The sequence below is a fragment of the Vombatus ursinus genome, unplaced genomic scaffold (assembly GCF_900497805.2).
Source record: "Vombatus ursinus unplaced genomic scaffold, bare-nosed wombat genome assembly UNPS02014812.1, whole genome shotgun sequence".
NCBI classification, from domain to species: Eukaryota; Metazoa; Chordata; class Mammalia; order Diprotodontia; family Vombatidae; genus Vombatus; species Vombatus ursinus.
Window position 1 is genome coordinate 82,309,082 of NW_020954590.1, and position 20,183 is coordinate 82,329,264.

Genomic DNA, 20,183 nt, shown 5'->3' on the forward strand with positions numbered 1-20,183 from the left:
TCAAAGAACATCTTTAAGAGGAAAGGTAAAAAATATGACTGATGTAGAATCACATAATCTGAGGTGGAAGGGCTCTTAGAAGCCAGATAGTTGAATACATACTGAACAGGAATCATATCTGTAATATTTCAAGCAGCGATCCAGATTTTATTTGAATACCTTAAATGATGGGGAAACCACCAACTCCTGCACTCTGTTCTGGAGTACAGGATCTGGAGAATTGTGTTCAGTTCTGTATGTTTCATTTTAGTAAGGACACTGATAAGCTGGAGAACAATAAATGCAAATAAATAAATTGAAGGACCTTGAATTAATGACATATGAGTATCAGTTGAAGGAACTTAGGTTATTTAACCTGGAGAAAAACAGTCTTTGGTGGGGAGTGACATGATTGCTACCAAATCAAAAAAAGTTTAGACTTGCGTTCAGCACTAGAGCAAAGAATTAGGAGCAGTGTATGGAAATTACAAAGAGGTAGATTTAGTCTTGATAGCCAGAGAAACTTCTTATTAGAGTTGTCCAAAAGTGAAATGGGCTTTTTCTGGAGGTGGTTAGTTGATCTTTCTTGGAATTATTTAAACAGAGGTTGCATGATCACTTCTCAGATATGTTTCCTTTTGGGTGTTAGTTGAGTTATAGAGGTCCCTTCCAACTCTAAATTCTGTGATTCCTGAGGTAGCACTTTGGGGTGGCTCAGCAGTTGTTTCTGATTTGCCCAGAAACCTGGAGGGGGTCTTCCCCTCCCAGAGTGATTTTTATTTATTTATTTTTTTGACTAAATAAAAGAGACCATTTTTTGTCTCATTTCTTACCTAGCTTTAATCACTGAATGAGCGTTGCCTCAGTCTAACTGAGACCTGGGAAATACCCTAGCTTAAAAAGGCCAAGGTCTCCCACTGCATCAGGGACTATCTCCAGTTCTCCTGATTTATATATCTTGCCGCTGTACACATATGGCTCCAGAGGAGAAAGTGAGGCTGGTGACTTTGTGCAGTCCTCCCTCACTTAAATCCAATTCACTTGCAAATCAGGCCATCACCTTCTTGATTCTCTTTGAGAATGAAGGACAAACAACAACTGTTATCAAGTTTTTTCCTTCTCTCCATCCTGAGTCATAAGGTGGTCTGCATCTTCCACATTGTTTTGACTTTTGGGATGAAGCAGCAACTCTCTCTTTGATGTGACAGCCCTCCAGAAACTTGGACACTGCAATCATGTTTCCCCTAAGACTTTCTTTTTCAATAACTTTTTTTTTCTTTTTTTTGGCTAGGCAATGGAGTTAAGTGACTTGCCCAGGGTCACACAGCTAGTAAGTTTATGTGTCTGCAGCCGGATTTGAACTCAGGTCTTCCTGAATCCAAAACCAGTGCTCTATCCACTGTGCCATTTAGCTGCCCCAAGACTTTGTTTTTCTAGGATAAACATCTCCAATTCTTTAATCAATTGTGATATCATACAATCTTGGGAAATTTTGTACCTTCTTATTGCTAGTAATATCTTGGCCAGAATTTAAAAAAAAAATTATTGCAACTTTGCCAAGTGTAGTTAACTATGTGCTTTTGAAATTATAATGAAGATTCAGACTACAGTGGAAGTATGACTAGTATGATTTCCATAGCATTTGGCTGCTTCTAGTTCATTCTCCCCATGCCTTAAATTGAGAGAACCCTACATGTTTATGAAAGCTTCTCTTCCTCTTGACTTATTTTAAGACTATCACTATTCTCCCAGTTTGGAATTATCTTTGGTTCTTTATGCCTCCTTCCTACATATTCCATTATATTAGTCAACATCTATTTATACTTCTATAATCTTTCTCTTATCTGCTGTCTCCTTTGCATTCCCACTACCACCATCTTATTTTAGGCCTTTTTTTTTTTAACCTCTTGCCTAGAGTATTGTTAATAACTGATTTCTCTGCCTATAGTTTCTTCCTCTTTCCATTCTGTCCTATACTTGGCTGCCAGCTTAATCTGAGAAATTCATAGTATAATAGGACATCACAATTGATTGAAATCATCTTGGTATCTAATCTAATCCCTTTTTATAGATAAGGAAACTAATACTGAGGTAGGGGAGGTTATTGGTTCATGATAACAAACCGCAAATGTAGCTGAGTCCAGGTTGACTACCAGTCTAATACTCTTTCCACTAAAACAAGCTGCATCTTGTTAGTACAGAATTTGATTCTCTCACCTCTCCTAAAGAAAACAAATTTAAAAACAAAGAAACAAAAAACAAAAACAACCAACTTTTAACAGACTCCAAAGTCCTTATCCTGGAATTTATGACCCCTCTCCACCCAAATAAATTCTTCTGCCTTCTCTCCCCCTATTCTCCTTTCTATATTTTACACCTTAGCCAATTTTGCCATTCTTTACATTCATCTTACCTCCATGCCTTTGCTTTTACTGTTCCCCATGCTTGAAAAGCCTCACCTATTTTTGACGTCAAAATAATTATATTTACATAGCCCTTTAAGGTTTACTAAGCACTTTCCTTAGCATAACCTTGTGAAATTGATAGTATAAGTATTAGCTTCCTCATTTAATTTTGATTTTTGACAAACACCCTAACCATGAGCATTTCTAAAAAGAGGACCAGAAAAAGGATTGTATATAGAACCACAAATCTCCTTTATATGTAACTTATTTTTGTTTTGTTAAAGTTCTAATGTCTGGCTTATCAGCTTCCTTCTGAAGTGCTTTCTGTTCTTCTGTCCCATTTTAAAAAAAATGCTTCATTGATTCACTCTTCTTTTCTGGAATTGCTTTCTCTAGTTCCATTACCCCCTACCCTCAAACAAAACAAAACAAAACAAAAAAAAGAAACCCTCCCTTGTAACAAGTTAGCATAAGTCAAGCAAAACAAATCCATACATTGTACATGTCTGCAAATGTATGTCTCAATCTGTACTTCTAGTCATAAGCTATTTATTAAGAAATGTCTGTGATGGGTTGTGTGATTCATCACTGGTCCTCTGGAGTCATGTTTGGTCATTGCAACCACTGGAATTTTTAAATCTTTTAAAGTTGTTTTTCTTTACAATGTTGCAGTTATTGTATAAGTTGAAGCTCACTTTACTTTGTGTCAGTTCATTGAGATCCTCCCAATTCCTTTTGAAACGGTCCATTTGATCATTTCTTACGACACTATAATAATATTCCATTACATACATGTAGCATAATTTGTTCAACCATTCTCCCTTTGATGGGCAACAACCTCTCTTCTCCCCCCTTAGTTTCTGGTTCTTTCAATAAAGAGTACTAATATGAATACTTTTAAACATATGGGTCTTTTCCCTCTATCGTTTATTTCTTTGTGGTATATGCCCGAACTTCCCAGAAGTCTCTACGCTATGCCATTTCTACTTGGGCCATCATCTCCATCTCTTTCCCACCAGAAAATTTGCCTTGGAGTCTTCTAGGATCCAGGCCTCCTCAACTTTTCTTGGCCATTTCCATGCTATACTGCATCCATGTACTCTTCTCCCATTCTAGATCTCTTTTATATATTAGTTTCTCCCATTAGAATGTTGTAAGCATCTCAAGGGTAGGGTCAGTCTGCCTTGCTTGTATTTATACTTAGAAGGCTTAGTACAATGTCTGACACATAGTCAGTGCTCAATAAATATTCTCTTTATCTATCAGCCTATCTCTCTCTCTCTGTGTGTTTCTCTCTTTCTTTATCTATCTATCAATCTATCATCTTCCTTGTAGAGGTATCATTGAGGTAAAGGGTATTGTGCATAGTTGAGTACGTTTTTGGTATAGGTCCAAATTGCTTTCCAGAATGGATGGAGCCTCTCCAACAAATCATCATTTTCCTCTTCTGTCATCTTTGCCAGTCTGATGGATGTGAGATAGAACCTCAGAGTTATGTTTTAATTTAAATTTCTCTTATTAGTGATCTGGAACTTTTTTTTTATATGACTGTTAGCTTGCTTTTTTCCTTTTGAGAATTGCCTGTTCATATCTTTTGTCCTATGCACCCTTATTTTACAAATGAGAAATAGAGAAATAATGTAACTTGCTCAGTGTCACAGTTATTAAGTACTAAAAGTGGGGACTCAAACCCAGTCCTCCTGACTTAGAATCAGAGAATCAATAGACCTTAGAAGCCACATAGTCTAATTCAGTCCTAAAAAGAACCTACTTTACAACATGCCTAACAATTTTTCTAGGTTTTGCTTGAAGATCTTTCATGAGGACAACCTGTTACTTCCCTAATTAACTTGTTCAGCTTTTGGTTGCCTTTATTAGGAAGCTTTTTCTGTGTATCAATTCTAAATTTGCCTTTTTGCAACCTCACAGAATCAAATCCCTTCTTGATTCCAGCTTGAAGCCAGCTCTTTCTGTACTATGCTGAAATCTCATACATTCTTTAAGTTCTGTTTCAAATGCTGTTTTCTTCATGAAGTTGTATCCTCCCCTTCATGAGTGTAAATTCCTTGAGGTCAGAGACTGTTGTTTTTAGTCTTTGTATCCCTCTTGCATGTTATAGATGCTTAAAAATTGTTTACAGAATTGAAATTCTTTCAAGCCCAACCATCCTTCCAAATGGAAGTGATTTTTCTCTATATATGTTTTCCTAGTACTTTGTTAATTCTTTTTTGGTACTTGCTGCATTCTATCTTTAATTAAAACAGTAATAATAATAATATCTCCCATACTACATTATAAATGCACTGAAGGCAGAGACTTTCTCATCTTCATCCGTCCTTTTAGAACCTGTGGCAGAACTTGCATATCATAGATACGTGATACTTTTTTGAATGAGAGTCCATACACTGAAATAGACAGTCCAAGATTATGATCCTTTGGGTAGTTAGCAGCATAGCATAGTGGGGAAAAACCCTGGACTAGGGAGTGAGAAAATCTGAGTTTGCATACCTGTTCTGCTATTATCTGTGTGACCTTGGACAAGTCACTTTACCTCCACGTCATCTCTAGGGCACTTTGAGAATTTATGTTGATTCATCAGTTATAGTAGTTTGATTTTGCTCTATACTGTGCACAAATTATGTTATAGATTATGATTCTTTTGTGAGTTTTACATTGTGATGACATTGCAAATATGTCCAGAGAATTCAGAAGCTATGCATTAACTTATACCATGTAAAAACTGTATGCAACCCAAATTTATTATCAGTGCAAAATTAAGAGGTTACTACTTTTGACTTGATATAAAATGATGACATATCAAATTATAAGAGAAATAGATAACTTTAAAAATGTATCAAGAAAGTAAGCTTTGGTGTTAATGATTTATTGAATTTTGAACCATTCTAGAGATCATGTGGACAATTTATAATCTAAATCTGCTCTTGATGTAATTTACAGGCCGGTTTCATCATTGTCACTTACATGCAGTTTATATAAAATGGTAGAACAGTCTAATTGGGATACAGAGTACCTAAATTCTCATTATGTGTCATATTTATTACAATTTGTATTGCGCTGGCACAAGAATACTGAAGCAGATCCTACATAATGAGTAACATAGTGAGATGAAGGAACTTAAGAAGGAATTTACTAAGAAACAAAGTTATCAGTCAGTCAGCTAGCATTTATTAAGCTTCTACTATGTGCCAGGCACTGTGCTAAGCACTAGGGGTACAAAGAAAGGGGAAAGATGACACCTAGTTTGTGATCTAGGGTGACTGGGAGCAGTCTTTTACACCATTTAGGATGTGGACGGGTGGGAAGGAAGATAATGAGTTCAGTTTTGGGCATGTTGAGTTTAAAATGTCTGTGAAATGCTTAGTTGGCAGTTGGAGATGCAGGACTGAAGGTTGAAAGAGAGTTTGGGGCTGGACAAATAGATCCTAGAGTGATTTGCATTGAGATGACAATTTATGTAATGGGAGCTGATGAGATTACCAAGTGAAATGGTAAAGATGGAGAAAAGTAGGAGCAAGTGAAATATATTTTGATGTAATATAAATGTAGATGTAAATAAATTATAGATCATCTTATTTTGTAGCAAGTAATAGTCTGGATTAAATACCCCTCCCCCTCCCCCACCCCAGGACATTCCATTAATACTATCTACCATTCTCCTAAGCTCTTTACTTCAATTGTCTTTGAATCTTTCTTTGTCTTCATACCATCACCTCAAACATCTGATCATTTGCCAAACTTAGAATGGGAAGGGAACTTAGACCCTTCACAATGTTTCTCACATTAGACTTCTCTACTCCTACTGTAATAACTTTAGTTCAAGTCCTTATTGTTTCTTCTCTAGACTATTGAAATAACTCTTTCTTGGTCTCCTGCCTTTGTCTTTTTCCCTTTAATTGATCTTCCCCAGCTATGCCCAAGTAATCTTCCTAAGGTACTATTCTGATTATGTTCCTCTTCTACTAAAAAACCTTGAATAGCCTGCCAAGTGCAATATAAATCTATCACTTTAGCATTCAAAGCATGCATCTTCATCATCATCATCATCATCATCATCATCTATAAATTATAGTACTTTAAGGTTTGCAAAACCCTTGACACTTTGATTCCACAATAGCTTTATGAGTTAAGTCTTACAAGTATCATTATTTTCATTTTACATATGAGAATATTGCATCTGGGAGAAGGTAAATGATTATGTTATATAGCTAGTAAATATTGAAGGTGGAATTTGAACCTCACCTTATCTATTTATTTCAAATGTAGCAGTCTTTCACTTACTTCAAGTCTACCATTTTCCTTTTCTACATGAACAACCTATTTCATACTCTTCTCCTTCAGATTCTCTACCTGCCAGCCAAACTGCACCCCCATTCCCATCCTGCCCTTCTGTTTCTGCACTATGGTTCATTCCATCTCATCACTGTTTAAGGAAGTCCCTTTCTTCAAAGCCAACTCAGAAGCCATTTTCTCTATGAAACTTTCTTTTCCTTCTGTTGTTGAAAGTGATTTTCCCTCTCTAATTTCTCTTTATACCTGGCTTCACTCTTTGGTGCTCACCTTACTCTCTCCTGTATTGGTTATTTGTATTTGTCTCTCCCACCATTATAGAGAAAGTTCCTTGAAAGTAGGGCCTGTGCCATATACATTCATTTTGTATCCTGAATACCTGGCATGGTTCCTTGTACATAGTAGGTACATAATTACTTGTTGAATTGAATTGAAAGTTGGATTATGAAAGGCTTATGAAGGCTAAGTTGCAGGGCAGTTCTATAGGAAATAACTATATTTTCTTTTAATAATTACTATTGTGAATATAGAAGACAATACAAGTTATACACCCATACATTGGCATTTATGAGTGGAACAGGTCCATTTTGCTTTCCTATTTAAATTTTAATCCCTTGAAGGTAAATAGGTCCCCCCAAATTTTTTTTCAAAGAACTGTATTTGGGATTTTGTTAGGGTAAAATTTTCTGTGACTTTTCAAAAATTCAACTTTTATAAGGTGTCCCAAAAGTCTTAGTGCAGTTTAAAGCTTTAATAACTTAATGTTCAGAATATATAGAAAGATATTATTAAAGCTCAAAACTGCACTAAAACTTTTGGGACACCCTGTATAGATAAGGACCTTACGAAAATCAAGATCAGTTATGGTAGTATTTTTATGTATCTACATAATAGGTGTAACTTTGAATTGAAACCCTGACTTGATTTTTCTTGAATGTGCCTATTTTTGTCATGTAATATACTCCCCAATATCATATGCATTCCTTGAATTTGTTTGATCACCAGTAAAGATTCTTATTTTAAGTACTAATTTTATTTGGTGAGGTCAGTGTGGATAAGAAAAAAGACGTCATTGGGTTTGAAGTATGATTAGGTTAGATTAGATTAGGCAACAGATTCAACTAAACCCGTGGAACAGATTGATCAGAATGTGATATGTACCTTCCTAGGAGATTTTATTTCTTGAATGCCACTTTCCTGGTCCCTCTCTCTTACTTCCTAAAATTTCCCTAAGAGATTGAGATCAGATCCTTAATGTGGTGATTCAATGAGTTAGTGTGGTGTAGTGAATAAGATACTAGACTTAAAGTCAGGGAGACCTAGGTTCAAATTCTGCCTTCCACCTCTAAACATATGATTCTATTTTTTTTTGTTAAATTTCCTCGATGCTTAGTGCAATGTCCTTTATTTTATTTTATTTTTGGAGGCAATTGGGGTTAAGTGGCTTGCCTAGGGTTACACAGCTAGTAACTGTCTGAGGCTTGATTTGAACTTAGGTTCTTCTGATTCCAGAACTAATACTTTATCTACTGCACCACTTAGCTGCCCCTGCAACGTCCTTTAGGAAAGGTATTTGGTATTCTTTGGTGGAGCCATTATTCATCAGTGCTGACATTTCCTATAACTCTTATCATTTTAGAAAGTACCTCAGCCATGTTTTACCTCATACCTGGACTCTTTGTCCAGCCTCCTTCTCAACTACCACCTTGCCCCACCCTGGAAAAAAACCTGCCTTGAATCCCTCCTTTCCTGATTGGTGACTCCCTTTATAAGACCATCATTTTAGCAAGGACCACAGCCATGTTTCAACTCACTACTTGCCCTTAAGGAATTTAAATCCTATTAGGGAGAAATAACATGTACACATATAAGTATACGCCAAATAAATACCAGGTAATTTTGAAGGGGAGAGGAATGCGTAGAGGGGTGGTGGAGGGAAATGGCATCATGTAGAGGGTGGCAGAAGTCAGTAGACCAATTAGAGTATAATTGCAATAGTCGGAGTGAGAGCTGATGAGGATCTAACTAGAGTAGCAAGGGGAGAGAGGAGGTATATAAGATATGTTGAGGAGGTAAAATTGACTAGATTCAGCAATTTGCTTGGACTGGCAAGTCAATTGGTTCCATCAGGGAGTTTACTTCCTATTGGGAGGATCCAACATATTCACACATATATGATATATAGGATATATTCAGTTGCTTAAGGGAGAAGACACTAACAACAGGGCAAAACACTAAAGTCCTCTTGAAGGAGGTAGCCCTGGAGCTGAACCTTGCAAATGCATGGAAGCCAGAGTTGAAATGTTGTGTATAGGAAAGAACAGGTAGGACAATTGGGCAGAGGGAAAATTTTGGCTCTGTAAGAATGTGCAATCAGTCTGTAGTGACATACCAGATCCTTTTTGAAGGGTTTTAAATGTCAGAGAAGTTTCTTCTTTATGCTGAAGACATTGCATCTCCTTGAGCAGGAGAGTGACATGATTGGAGCAGGCTCCAAGTATCTACTTGGCAGCTATATGGAGTTAGTATTGGAGAGAGGACAAACTGGGTACCAGGAGGCCACTTAGGCCATAGTGATAAGGGCCTGGACTAGGGTAGTTCTAGTGACAGTAGATAGAAAAGGATGGATGTGAATGATATTAAGAATGTGGAATCTAAAACACTTGGCAGTTAGCTAGTTAGTTAGTAGTAAGTTGGCTGTTAGTGGGTAGTAAGAGTAGCAAAGAGTTGAGTTTGACTTCTAGGTTGTGAACCTGGGTGACTGGAAGAATTGCATTTCTTTTGATAGAAATAAGAAGTTAGGAGGGGGACAGGTAGATTAATTGGGAAGGATAAAGAATTCTGTTTTGGACATGTTTAGTTTTAGATTGATTATAGGACATTTAGCTGGAGTTGTACAACGTGCAATTGGAAATATGGTACTGGAGCTCAAGAGAAATGAGGGCTATATAATCAAGAATACAGATAACATCTGAATCTATGAGAACTAAAGATATATCTCTTTGAGTGAATGTAGAGTGAAGTGGAGAGGGCCTTAAACCAAAACCATCCTGCTGATGACAATTCATCCAAATTGTATTTTAGTCTGTACAGTATATATCTCATCCACTTTTTTCCTAACTATCCTGAACTTCAAAAACAATCTCATAATGCTTAGTCTATTGAATAGCCTTTGTAGTATTCCAGGGCTAGGTAATACTTCATAAATTGCATCTATGAATTTGGATAACCTTGCATCTGTGAATTTGGAATACTTTGCCTAGTTGCTAGATACCTAGCTTGATGTTCATATTTAGATTGATTAACAAACTCATCTTGATATGCACATCTACATAGTCATATAAAATTTTCATGTATTTGTGAGACACACTGAAAGCTTTCAAATCTTCATTTTGTCACACTAAGTCAAATGCTTTCTTCAAATCAGTAAACGGTAGGATTTTACATTCTCAGGATATTTCAGTTTTGTAATCTAGATAGATGTGGTCTACTTAGAAAACATCTGGAATAGCTTGCCTTTTTTCTTCTCATATTTTCATCAGGAATAGCTTCAATGCATGTATCAATTATTCTCATAAAGATTTTTGTAGAAATGACCAAATAAAGATATGGGTTAGCAGTTGCTGATGTCTTGATTGCAAAGATTAATTAGATTAAGACCACATGGAGCTTAAATGCAAGATGTGTCTCAATTTCCTTACCTGTAAAATGATGTTGTTAAATTAGATCAGTGATTCTCAAAATTTTTTTGTTTCATGAGCTTTCAGCAGCAACAACAAAAATGTGTTGTGAACTCCTAGGATAAACTTCATATGCTACTTATAATTATTCTTTCAGATATGTCCATCAAGTGCTTACGATAACCATGCTGATAACTTTTGCTGAGGAAAGCTCCAAATTAAAATTTAGATTATGTACTTAGAAAATGCAAACTTTTAGTCTACCTATAATTATAAAAATCCTATAAAATTATAAAATAATTATTAATTTTTAAGGAAAATTCTGTGTAAGAATTAAAAGCAATAGTCCTGTAAGACCTCATGCTTACAATTATCTGCAAGACTTCCTATAAATTTTATAGGGATTTATAAATTCATATTTTATATTTTATTTCTACAACATTTTAAATGAAATAAGTTACAACTTAGATGTTTTACAATATAATAATCATGTATAAATTTAATTTTGATGACAGGCTTTTTATTTGAACAAAGGTTTGCAGTTTTTGGCTTAACATTAGACAGTCTTAAATCTGGTTCTGTATTGAGTTTATTTGTATTGATTTAAAACAAGAATAAAGTGAAATTACTCATTTACATAAATATATGGTGAAAAATGGCAAGAGAATTTTAAAAACTTGATGAGAGATGGAAAATAATTTTTTTAAATTTTTAGCCACCTTACCAATTGATGAAAATGCATAGCTAGTTATGTTATAAAATATTTACTTTTCTACTGGCTAATGATAAGTAAACAATAAGTAATAAGTGCAGTGGTATACATTGTTTTACTTTGAACAATGTTTGTATATAAAATAACCCTTGTAAGGAAAGACTCTGTTGCAAGACTGTCTTCTTTTCTACAGTTGATACAATAACTACACTGGCTATACTCTCACAGAAATTCTGACCAGTGTTGCTAGTTAGTTCATTGGAAAATCTACCAGATGGAAGAATAGTAACATAAACAGAGTAGAAGATTAAAACAGAAATCAGCCTTAATATTGCAAAGAGAGGCAGTTGTTTATTTTTTGCAGAACATTTCTGATGTTGCATGATAGCTATATGATGGTTTATAATGTGCATGCCCAGTGCTCATGGTTTTTAAGCAGTCTGACATTTGTGTTGCAAGAACAAAAGTTTTTGTAACATTTTGATCATGTGATTAGTTGTCTTGATAAGGTATCATTACATGGTAACAGAGGAAAATGAAGGGGCTACTCTGGTGCAGCATACAAAACACAAATGAGAGTAAGAGCATGCATCTGACCATCTTATCTGTTGGGAATTGGTTTGCATGTGAATGTTGAACCCTTGTGCCAGTTTGGAAACAATTTGATGACTGGTGGAGAAACTATTAGAGCACATGGCTCTGCTAGAAGTGGTCAGAGTTTGATTTAATTGCTCTCCACACACCAAAATTGTGCACATGATCATGATGGTTTCAAATCAGTGCAAAAACAAACACGTGTTTCAAGTGTGCACATACTTCTTGTTGCAGAGGAAAAACATATTTGTACTATCAGGACCCCTTGGATCCTTGTTGCAAATCCCTTACGGGGTTTTTGAGTCCCTAATCCACTTGTCATATTGCTGATTATGCCCAGGCAAGCCTTAGCTTTGGGTCACTCCCACCATTCATTGCCTTTACTCCTACACATGTACTGCTGAATGAAGGTAAAGAAAATCATGCAACTTTTCTTACTGGGTCCACAAAAATTTATGTTACATAAACTTATCTGGGCCCTCATTGCTACTAGACAGTCCTAATATGCCTCCCTTATCAACTCACTATCCCATTCTCTACAGTGACGCTTCTAAAACTTTTCATTCCTCCATAAGTCTCCCAATACTTCCCTCCTGGCATTTGCAGCTGAGAGGCTTGCTTCATACTTTACAGGAAAAAAAAATGAGACCATTTGCTGTGAACTCCCTCTTTTCCCCTCTTCCCCATCTCCTATCACTTGGATGCCTTCTGCAACTTGTTCCTCCTTTACCCCTGTCTCATATGATGAAGTGACTTTACTCCTTACCAAGGCTAAATCTACTTGTTCAAGAGATCCCATTCTATCTCTCCAACCACTATGATCTGGCTTCTATCCTTATCATTCCACTGAAACTGCTCTCTCCAAGTTATCAAAGCCAGTGGCCTTTTCTCAGTCCTTATTCTCCCTGATTTCTTTGCAGTCTTTGAATCTGACAGTCACTCTCCTTGATATATTCTTCTCTAGGTTTTTGGGACACCACTCTCTTCTCCCCATCTAACTGCTCCTTCTCTGTCTCCTTTGCTGGATCCTCCTCCAGATCTCCCCCTCTAACTATAGGTTTTCCTTAAGATTCTATCCTGGGCCATCTTCTCTTTTCCCCCTATACTACTTTGCTTGGTGATTTCATCAGCTCCCATAGATTTAGTTACCATCTCTATGCTGATGATTTTCCAGTCTACTTTTTCTGACCCAATCTCTCTTCTGACCTTCAATTTTACATCTCTCACTGACTTTCACACATCTTGAACTGTATGTCCAACAGACATCTTAAATTCATGTCTAAAATGGAAACTTATCTTTCCTGCTCAACACTCTCTGCCTCCTACCTTCCCTGTTATTATAGAGGGCAACACCATCTTCCCAGTTCTTCGGGTTCACAACCAAGGCATCATCTTGTATTCTTTACACTCTCTCACCTTCCATACCCAATTTGTTACCAAGGCCCATTGATTTCACCTTTACAACATCTCTATAATGTCCCCTTCTCGCCTCTAACACTGCCACACTCTAGTGTAGGCCCTTATGATTTCACACCTGTACAATTACAATAGCCTGCTGGTGGGTCTGCCTGCCTCTAGTCTTTCCTCACTCTATTCCATCCTCCATTCATCCAAAGTAATTTTCCTAAAGCATAGGTCTAATCATGTCAATCCCCCTCCCCCAACTCAAATAAATTCCAGTGGCTTCCTGTTGCCTCCAGGAGCAAATACAGAGTGCTTGCTCTGTTTGACATTCAAAACACTTAATAACCTAGCCTCCTTTCTTTTTAGTCTTCTTACCCTTTACTCCTGGACACATTCCCTTTGATCCAATGACATCTATGAACAAAACACTCCAGCTCTCATGTCCTGGCATTTTCTTTGGCTGTCCTCCAGGCCTGGAATGCTCTCCCTTGTCCACTTTGATTGCTGACTCTCTGCCTCCTTTTAAGTCCCAAACTACAATTCTATTTTCTATAGGAAGCCTTCTCCAACCCCTCTTAATTTAAGTGCCTTCCTTCTTAATGGTTTCCTGTTTATCCCATACGTAGCTTGCTTTGTATACCTTTGTTTGCATATTGTCTCCCTCACTTAGATTGTAAGCTCCATGAGGGCAGGCACTGTCTTTTGCCAATTTTTGTATCCCAAACACTTAGCACAGTACCTTAGTAAGTGCTTAAATAAATGTTTATTGATTGGTTGAAATTGGAACCAAATAACTAGAAAAATCTATGACTCCTTCTAGATCTGAGTCTGTGATCCTATTATCCAGATAAACTATAGATTGAAATAGAAAATGATCAATGATAAATGGAGAAGAATTGTGGATATCCTACTATGCAAGGTCTGAGGAGGAAAATAATTTCTGACTAAGGTGATGAAGGTCAAGAGACTCTTATGGTTGTCTAGGAAGTTGGAAAAGCTTTGGAGGTAAAATCAAGGGGACTTGGCAAATGATTGGATAGGGAGGAGATTGTAGGGAGGTATGAGTAACCAGATAAATGGCAGTACTATTAACAAAAATAATGAAGTTAGGAGCAAGAGGTTTTTAGAAGAAAATTATTCATGCTGATAAATCTGTGAGGAAGCTATAGAAAGAAATTTATTTCCCCCTCTGGCTGGTTGAGATGTATAGTTAAAAAGAAGAAGCAGAATGAAAATCAAAAGGAGCAGGAAAGCACAACATAGGGGAAAAGGAGAGTAGTTTGCTTGCCTTATTCTTCTTTTGTTCCTCTGCAATAATCAAAGGGAATAGTTTTTCATAGACCTCCCCCACCAAAAGAGGAAAAGAGTTGAGTGTTTTTGATAGAGACTTCAGATCTTATGACGGATTAGAAGAACTTAGAGACAATATAAAATTATTTGAAATATGTAATGTAAATAAATGGTAGCATTCTTTACTGATAAAAATTTACTTGCCTGAAATGTTGTACTAAACATTTAAACAATCATAGAGATTTTTTTTTTTTACAATTAAGTTTGTATGAAATATTTCAATAGCCTTAGATCTTGGCTTTTGAGATATGTAGTTACATTATTATGAATTTCACATCACATGCTTTTTATATTTTATAACATTCAGTAAATGCTTTAAAATATTTATCAATGAGTCAATGTAATGCCTTCTATATCAAGTAATTTTTTTTGGGAAAGTTGATAAAAATAGTTATTCTAGTAGAGTATTTTATGTTTGCCTAGAATTTTGTGTATATTAATTTATCTAGAGAATATGGTAAAAACAACAACAAAACAATGTCTTGAAATGTTTAGTTGATGAAAGAATAAGGGCTGATAGTATATTATTTGTTAGGTAATTGTATGTTTCCAAACATCTTGTTAATAGGGAATATTGCTGTAGTTGCTAGATAATTATAATCAGCATGAACAAGAATTAGAGGAGTAAACTAAAAAAAGCATGTGTTAGATATGTTTATCTTAAACATGAAGTCTAAACTATAGTTATTTAGCTTTAGCTTCCTGGTTTGTATGTTGCTTAAAAGCTCTTTAATAAAAGAAGTATTTTGCACTATTCAAAGCCAATCTTTATGGAATTTCTTAACTACCACAATTTTCACTTATGGAGAAAAGGAGTGGTCTCTTAGTGATTTAATGGTATATGGAAGATGTTTAACAAATATTTTAACCTTTTGTTGTCCAGCTGTGTTCTGTCTATGAGCTGGCAGATGACACTCCAAATCTGTGATGATTAAACAAAAGAAGTTCAGCGGAAGTTGCTAAGAAAAACCCTGAAGATGACTTTCTTGGTTAAATCTAGCAATGTTCTTGATAGTTGTTCAACTCTTACTTTTTTTTTTATCATGTCAGTATGGGTTGAACACTTGTCTATAAGTGATTATTTGAAAAGCTAGATTTATAGATCCCAATTTTAGTTGGAATATTTGAACCTAGATGTAGATCTTGAAGGTAATAAATTTGGGTATTTTACTTCATTGAATTATTAATTTATCCAACAAATTCAGGAAGTCTCTTAGGTGTAAGGCACTGTTAGACCCCTGTGGTGGTTACTATCTATATCACCTGTGCCCACACAAAGTTAATAATTTAGTAGAGGAAAGAAGACAAATAGATATAGATGGGAGACTGTCATATTCTTGTATTATAGTTAATCTAAGTACAAAAAAAATATGGTATGAGAATACCAAGGAGGGAGAGAGGAGGGAAGGCTTTACAGAGGATGTGTGGCACTGAACTATGAAGGGACCAGTGAAACTGAGGAAGAAGGACATTATAGGTGGAAGGGACAATGCACAAAGGCACTTTTTATTCCTGAAAATTTAGGGAATATTTTAGGGATGTTGAGTAATCCAGTGTTGCCACACTGCCAGGGTTTGTGAAGCATAGTAGCAAAATATAATGCTGAAAGGTATGTTGAGCCAAATAATGGAAGGAACTTTGAATGTCAGGGTTAAAGAGCTTGGGCTTTGTCTTTGGGTCTCCAGAGAGGCAGTGAAGGTTTTTGATTCGCGTATAGATAAAAGTGACAGGATCACTTGGTCTAAGGAAAGTACCTTTCCTTAGAAATAGATGATTTATTTCCTTTGAAATATGACATTTGCAGTCATAATAGCTCTAATGAGCAATCACTCAGCAAGCATTTATTGTTTATTATGTTTTAGACATTAATACTAAGTGCTAGGGATACAAAGATAAAAGTGAAGTAGTCTCTGCCCTCAAGGAGTTTACATTCTTATGGTGGAGACAGCATGAACATATATAGATATATGCTAAATGAATGATCAGGAAAAACTTAATGTAGTCAGTGGCACTTGAGTCAAGGTTTGAAAGGAGTGCATTTTGCTGAGTGGCGGTTGGGAGGGGGACAGGAAAGCCAGGATTGGAACTGTGTGTGTTGTGTGCAGGAAAGCAAGTCGGTCAATGTGGCTATGTCATAGAGTGCAAAGAGAGGAATAATGGGTAATCAAACTATAAATATAGGATGGGGTCAGGTTGTGAAAAAGACATAAATGTCAAACAGTGGAACTCGGCTAAGCTTCTAGAGGCAATAGTGAACCACTGATTTCATTTTTGTTTTAGGAAAATCACTTTGCTGGCAATGTAGCCAATGGATTGTAATGGAGAGACGCATGAGGTAGGGGGACTTAAAAAGGAGACTCTTTATACTAGTCCACATGAGGAGTAATGAAAACCTGTACTAGAGTGGTAATGACTGTGGATGTGGTAAGGAGGGGGACATATTTGAAAGATATGATGAAAGGACATAACAAGCTTGGCAAATGATTGGATATGTGGGATACATGAGCATCATGGAGTTTAGGATGATAGGTTGCAAACCTGGTTGATAGGAAAGATGGTGGTCTCTACAGTAATAGGCAAATTTGGAAGGAGAGTTCACTATTTAAAAAAGAAACAAAAAAAGGTGAACTATTTAGTCTTATAGAATGAATAAATGAATGAATGATAAAGCATTCATCCTGGCACTTGCATCATTTCCCACCCATCTGACCCTCTGGATTTCACGATCTCCAGAAACTCATTATTCTGCGAGATGAAATCAACCCTGAAACTGAAAGCCCTGCCCCTGGGGCCCCTCCCTTTCTCTGAGTAGAGTTTGGACAAATCTTCTGTCATTTAAAGAGGGCTAGCTGACACCTGAGATCAACCCTCTTCAGATAATTTCCTACCTTGGCTACAGGACTTCTAACCCTTTTCCCCTTTCTGCTTTTTTATGCGTTGTCTTTCCTTTGAGGGCAGGTACTATTTTATGCCTTTCTTTGTATCACTAGTGCTTAGCACAGTGCCTGAATACTTAATAAATGTTTATTGCCTCTGATTCTGCTAAGAAATGGTGATACTGATTCAAAAGCTAAAATAGTTTCTGACTGTAGGAACTTATATTATAATGGAGGAGAAAACACTTGTAGAAGAATGGTGGCCAGAGAGGGATATTTTGGTTTGAAAAGTTGTTTGTTGTTTAGTCATTTCAGTCATGTCTGAGTCTTTGTGACCCCTTTTTGGAATTTTCTTGGTAGAGATAATAGAGTGGTTTGCCATTTCCTTCTCTAGCTCATTTCACGGATGAGGAAACTGAGGCAAACAGGTTTAATGACTTGCCCAAGGTCACACATCTAGTAAGTGTCTGTGGCCAGGTTTGAATTTATGTCTTCCTGGCTCCAGGCCTGGAGTCTCTATCCACTACACTACCTAGCTGCCCTGAAAAGTTACAAGGCAGTTTATATGGGCTGGCTGAACATAGGCAACACACCTTGCAGTGTTCAAAATTCTAAGTTTGATATCTCTGGAGATAGCAGAGAGTCTAGGCAGGTAACTACAGCTTTGTGGAATGTGATCTCTACTAGAGGACTACAGGGGAGCTCTCTTCTCTTCACTTCTCTCCTCTCCTCTCTTCTTTCTCTTTCCTTCCCTTTCCTCTTTCCCCTCTACCCTTGCTCTCCTTCACCTTCTCCCTCCTTTCTACTGTCCATGGTATCTTGTAGCAGAGCTTCTCACCCAGTAGGAGTGGATATGTCCAGTAGACAGAGAGAATTCAGAGGAATCAGCAACCAGCTTCAAGGAGTATGACCCCTGGCAGCAGAGAAGAAAGCCAACTTAGATTGAAGGGAGAGTTGAGAGGAGGAGGCCCAGAGAGCCCAAATGAGCAATCTGCCTAGTAGAGATGCTATGCCCAGAGGAGAGCAGCATGAAGATACCATAGGAAGAGAAAGGATATTGGAGCCTTACAGTGGGAGAGGTATGTGTTGCCTTGGCTGCATGTCTTCTTTAAATGTGTATGTTACTACCGATATGATCTTGTTTGGATCCACTCTCCCCAGTGACAGTGAATATATTTGTGGGAGAATGTGCACTAGGTTTACAGGGGAAATGTTTGCTTATTACTATGCTGTCTTAGCAAATAGCTTTACTTTGAACTAATTGTGTTTTTTGGGCTGATTATTAAGAATAAGTGCATCTGTGGCACTCATGAATTTTAAGAGTGTGGACCCACAAAGTATTCTCTGTATTTGAACAATGGGTGTGTAGTCATCTCACTGGAGACCTAACTCTCAGGGATTCAACTTGCCAGTATAATTTTGAGTTTTATGTGGTGGGGATAATCCCAGTGGAGTGAGTACTACATAAGATTTAAACAACAAAAAAAACCCCATATATTTTACATGCTTTTTACTAGTATATTTACTAGTGTATAGTCCATTTTACTAGTCTAGGGTATGATATTTCAGTCTTCGTAATACTTTGGTCTTCTGATGATATTATTCTAATGGTGATATCTTTGAGTTGAAGAATAGGGTACAATTCCTTAAACCATTATAAAACAGAGGTGAAGTATTTTGTATGTTCTACTCGGAGAATATACCCTTATGCACTGAGAGAAGTTCAATATAAAACCAGTGATTTGTCTGACTTCATGGAGAATGCGTTTAGGCCACGTGTTCACCATTACCATTGCACATTTTATATGTTTTAGTTCAAAGGCATTTAGGTTTTCCAGTTGTGGGCCACATAGAAAAAAACCATATGTATGGTAGTAAGCATTTAATTATATAATATATAATATATAATATATATAAATATAATTATAATTATAATTAAATATATTTAGCTTCAATTATAATTACTAACTGATCCAAGGCTGCTAGCATGATACCTGGTTACAGTCAGTTACACAGCCATAGCTTAAGTGGAGTGGTCAGGCCCTATTGGCTTGATTGCTCATATATGCTAACTAATTAGGTAAAACATTTGATTTTTGCTAAAGATTAAGGTCGTGAAACACACATGCCAAAGGCATGCAAGTGATATTCAGCTCAATAATCCAAGTAGGGCTCTTGGTCTAGAGTTTAATTACTTAGTATTCTAAGAATCTCAGATTTCATTGGTTTGAGTCTTTCCTTTACTGACATAGATCTCAATCTCTCTAGGCCTTAGCAGACAATCTTCAATGTGCTGTTGTAGCCCCTCCAAAAATTACTGCCTACTTGCTATGCTTCTGAAGATGAACCTCTCAGAACTAAGTTAGACCTTTCTAGCCTACACTAGGTTACAATCTTCTGGCATAGCTTTCAAGAATGTAGAGTCAAACCTAGGCTTCTGGGTAGGGTATTGTTAGAATATCTCTCCCACACCCTCCCTCCCCTCCCCGTATGTGTGTGTCTCTGTGTGTGTGTGTGTGTGTGTGTGTGTGTGTGTGTGTGTGTACATACACATATGAATTTGAACAAGATGATCTTGAATTTATCAGAATAGTGTTGCATATATGAATTAAAGATAATTTTATATAAATTTCTGATTTTTTTAAAAATTCATACCTCACTGAAACATTGTGTTACAATTTACATAATGCCATAATTAGATTGGTAATCCTATGGTACTGTAGCTAGGAAGATTTGTGTCATGGATGATTAATCTATAGCCTTTTAGATTTAAAGATGACCTGTATGTTCTAAGACTAGGAAGAAGTTAAAATAGCTTCAACTGAAATATTGAATAATGGATGAAAGACATTCCGAGTCTGTGGCTTAACTATAT

At 36.5% G+C, this 20,183-nt stretch overlaps 1 protein-coding gene across 4 annotated transcripts in view; it reads left to right on the plus strand.

Moving 5' to 3' along the window:
* LOC114053891 (chromodomain-helicase-DNA-binding protein 7) overlaps window positions 1-20,183 on the plus strand; it is a 245,912-nt gene that overhangs the window by 33,799 nt on the left and 191,930 nt on the right. The gene's annotated exons all lie outside the window — the stretch shown is intronic.